Source organism: Brassica napus, unplaced genomic scaffold, assembly GCF_020379485.1.
Source record: "Brassica napus cultivar Da-Ae unplaced genomic scaffold, Da-Ae ScsIHWf_1496;HRSCAF=2092, whole genome shotgun sequence".
Lineage (NCBI taxonomy): Eukaryota > Viridiplantae > Streptophyta > Magnoliopsida > Brassicales > Brassicaceae > Brassica > Brassica napus.
Window position 1 is genome coordinate 1 of NW_026014909.1, and position 5,000 is coordinate 5,000.

Sequence of the window (5,000 nt, forward strand, 5' to 3'; positions counted from 1 at the left end):
ATTCATGCGCGTCACTAATTAGATGACGAGGCATTTGGCTACCTTAAGAGAGTCATAGTTTACTCCCGCCGTTTACCCCGCGCTGGTTGAAAGAGCCGTTCCCAGTCCGTCCCCCGGGCCGACACGAGGCGGTCCGCTCTCGCCACGTTAGCAGCTCAAGCAGCCCGCCAACAGTCGACGGTTCGGAACTGGGACCCCACCCCCGCCCAGCCCTCAGAGCCAATCCTTTTCCCAAAGTTACGGATCCATTTTGCCGACTTCCCTTGCCTACATTGTTCCATCGACCAGAGGCTGTTCACCTTGGAGACCTGATGCGGTTATGAGTAAGACCGGGCGTGAGCGGCACTCGGTCCTCCGGATTTTCAAGGGCCCGGGAATGCACCGGACACCACGCGACGTGCGGTGCTCTTCCAGCCGCTGGACCCTACCCCTCCGGCTGAGCCGTTTCCAGGGTGGGCAGGCTGTTAAACAGAAAGATAACTCTTTCCTGTTATAAAACATGTGTGATTTCCATTAACCAAGACAAGAAGATAAGAAGGCCCAACGGCCATGACCAGGCCCGACCGCGGCCGTGTCCAAGAGGAGAGAGAGAGAGCCGACTTCAGGAGAGAGAGAGCGGCCACAAGCTTAGAGAGAAAAGGAAACCCTTTCCTTTTCCTATTAGATGTTATATTTCCATTATCATGTATTAGTAGATTTCCTATTTCATGTAGGATTAGGATAAGTACTCTTTCCATTTATCTCTATCTTGTAATCCTTATATAAGGAACCCCTTTTGTTGATTAATAATAAGCACGAAATATTCAGTCTCAAACCCTTCTTTTACAACACGTTATCAGCACGATAGTCTCCATACCCTGAGACAAAACCATAAACCAAAATCCGTCACACATAAACCCTAAATCAGGCGGAACTTCAAATCGATCGTTCTCTCCAACTCCGACGAACCAGACGACGAGCCACATATCAAATTGAAGCTCTTGACGAGACGAATCCATCACCGCAAACCGTTCGTCGATCCGATCTCAGACGCGCCCACACTCGCAGAAACAATACACGGCGCCGACTTAAGTTCTTGGAACCCTAATCCGAGCCAACAAGATTTTTCTATCCAAATTCAAATCTTGTGAAAGATAAGTTTATCATAACTCAGTTATTTGATAATACATTGTTTAGATTATGATGTTCATGTAATCTAATACCCCTTGTTTTGTTTCATGAGCTGAGAGGAATTGGTGCAAGATCTAATCCCGACGAATCCTAATTCGTCCTAGCTCGCGTTCCAGCTCGTCAGCATTCGATCAGCTCCAGCCATAAGGCGTTCCTGACGACTTCAGCTTCCTGTTCAGAACAGAGCCAGCTCACGTTCACATCACAGGCAGCTCGAGTTCCCAATCAACCAGCTCGCAAAGGAAGCAACTCGCGACCCGATAGGAGGCAGCGTCCGTCCAGCTCGCGTCCGAGGTTTATCAGCCCATCTTGGAGGTCCGGTTTCTACAATCTGCAAGACAAAGGTAATCCTAATTCTGAGAACATGAATCGAACCTGGTTGTTTTGTAAAGATTGAAACCCTAAAAGATAATCTCTAAACTAAAAGCCATAGGATAATAGATCAATACCCTATGAGTAAATCGAAGCTCTATAAGTTCGATCTAAACCTAAGAAAGAGATTGATCCATTGATCAATTAAAATCAGAGCCTTAAAGGTTTTTGAATCTCAAATCAAATCCCCTTGATCAAAGATCAAAGTATTCGAAATCCCATAAAACCCTAATTAGAAAATCGGTTTTAATTTTGATTTGAAACTCGAGTGTTTTGATTGATCACATAGAGCTGTGATTAGGATTGTTTTAAACTTGGATCTGAATCTTGTTTAAACTGAAAATCCTAATTTCGAAATTAAAGATCCTAAGGCCTTGAAACCTTAAAACTTTAAAAGTTTTATCGAATGAGAGTTAGGTTGCTAGATTTCTTGATACTAAAATCTAGTTGAATATCAACCTTAAAATTAGTAAATCTAATAGATATGCAACTATGCAATAGGATTGAAAACATTTAGATTAATAATCTCCTATTGTATATAGCCATTGTACACACTTGCGGCCTTGTGCCCTTGACTGGTTGAAAGTCGTGTGGCTTAGTGTACATCTAAGAGGCCGTGTGGCCTAGCATCCGGATGGTTATAGAAACCGGATTGCGTAATGATCCAATCCTTAGGATTGATGTATCACACAAATACCGTGAAGCTTAAGGCATCACAATATATGACCGTATGGTCTAGAGAGACATCATATCTGAATGATCATGCGACCTTGTTTGCATATCTCATGAACCGATCTTTAAGATCGCTGTATCACTAATATGGTCGTGTGATCTAAAGCATCACATTACAAAGCCGTGTGGCTTAATACATATCTAAGTGGCTGTATAGCCTAGCATCCGGATAGTCACATGACCCGGACTGCATCATGATCCGATCCTTAAGATCGTTGTATCACATAATAAACGTGAAAGTCTAAAGCATTACATCGCAAAGCCGTATGGCCTTATATCCGGATGGATATATAAACCAGATTATAACATGAACCAATCTCTAAGATTGCTGTATCACACTAAGATGGTCGTGAGGCCTAAGCATCACAAGACATGACCGTGTGACCTGACTCACACCATGATCGATTGTTTTCATAGATGCGTAAGGACTTGTTTGTGGCCGAGCTTGTTAAATATCATGCGGCTACATGACAAATTGTGAACCTAAATATTAAATGACAATGTGACTTAGATATCGAAAAGGGACTTGGTGATACAATCACCAAGGACAACAATGAGAATGAATTGGTACATTGATTCCATCATCTCATTGAAGGTCTAAAAGATCAGTACATCACTATGGAAAATCCACTAGACTTTTGGGGATGCTTTACAGCATAGAAATTACCACCATAAAACGGTGTTGCTTCCAAAGGCTAGAAATGACTGGAAGAATCTAAGATTCTTGGATTACAAAGTCATGGATGAGTACAACTCAGTCTTGTTTAAGACAGTCTCAATACTGAGACTTTGTGGTGAAGTAGTAACCAAGAAAGAGTTACTAGAGAAGTCCTATTCCACATTCCATGTGTTGAATGTCATACTACAACAGTATAGAACAAAAGGCTTCGCCACTTATACTGACCTAATCGCATGTCTGCTTCTGGCAGAGACCAAATTTCGATACGACTAGTCCTATTGCTTTATGATTGCAATTGTGTTTTAACCTAAGGATCATTCACGATTTTTATATACAAAGGTATTAGTCTTGAGTTTATTAAATCTTGCCTGATCTTACTTAAACATATGAATGTTTTAAAGAGTTGCCTAAAGGGCATAAAACCAAGTAAGAAATCGTGAATGGTATAGTAAGCATAGTAAAGAAACTATGGCTAAGGCATTTGCCTATAAGGCATTATATACACCCAAAGAAAACTGGTCCATTGAGTTATAATGAATGGTTTCCAAATAAGAAACAATGGACAAACTAGAAGGAAACAAGTTCCTTCAGATTTTGAAAGAAAAATCGCCTAAGACCTTGAAAGAAAGTGATCGAAAACTATACTAATGATCCCTACTGATTTAAAACTATGCTACAAAGATCAGTATGATAAGAGGCAAGAGAGGTGGTGACTATAAAGACATATCCCACGAAATTACACTATATGGCAAGATAGGATTAGCCATCCTAAAGTTTAAACTTGATGCAAAGAAATTATAAAGGCACCGAGTTACCCCGCAAAAATCTCACGTTGTGAAACATGTACACATAGGGAAACTCATAAGGCTTAATAATCCCAAAGCACCACGACCTTATAGTATGGTCATGAGGGGGAGAGAGGATAAACCCATGATCAATACTACAAGTTCGTGTACTAAGGTCTAAAGACCATGTTATATGCTCGGCCATTACTCGGCCATAAAGGGCCATTACCCGGCCAAAGAGAGACCATGATACAAACGGCCAAACCAAAGAGGCTATCACCTATAAACAACTTGGCCGTGACCTGGCCTCATAGTGCAGCCTTGACAGCACACAGTCCATGACTCGACCAGAGAGGCCGAAGAGACCATGAGAGACAACGGCCTGGCCGCAAAGGCCATAACCGGCCAGAGAGGCCATTACCTATAAGAGGTTCGGCCATTACCTATATGCTTGGGGACATAATGAATTTACATGTGTAGAATGATAAATAAGATCATATGCATCAGGCCATATAAGTGAGCATAGATATTCCCATCTAAAGAATGAATACGGGTCATTAAAACCAGACATACCATCTTAAGAGATTTTGAAATAAACCACCACATACATATATGTGCCGTCTAAGATGGAACCTCATAAGAGGACTGGGAATATATGTTGGATAGGAGTAACACTTTCTCCACGAATTCAAAGAGACCTTGAGCCAAAACATGGGTGATTGAATAAAGGCCAGGTACGGATTGCATGACCAAAGACATCCGACTATCCAAACATTAAAGGAGAAAGATTATAAGCTGGATAAAGAAAGAGTAAAGGAATGATAAGAATGGTTTTAACCATCATTGTCTTGGCAAGATCCTCGGACCAGAGAATATGATATAAGACGTCCAAAGAAAGATAATATAAAGCTGTCCAATTGAGAAGCTAATCGACATGCCAGACACTGACCCGAAAAGAATGATTAAGTCATAACCAGCTTAGCACCAAATGAAACGTCCTAGAAGAGACATAATCAAGTTGCTATAGAGTCTATACAAGATAGACCAAGTGTTCCATAAGAGAAAGGAAACTCGGATAGAAAGGAAAGGTGCATAGATAGATCCGAGTTCATGATAAGAGAAACCATACAGACATTGAGAAAAGGCTGCGCAGCTAACAATCTAAGGTACCAAACTATGTAGTCTTGGGACGCCAAGCTACTAGGTAACAAGGGTCCTGGATAATGAAATCTCAAAGTGATCAGATCATGTCTGGAACATAA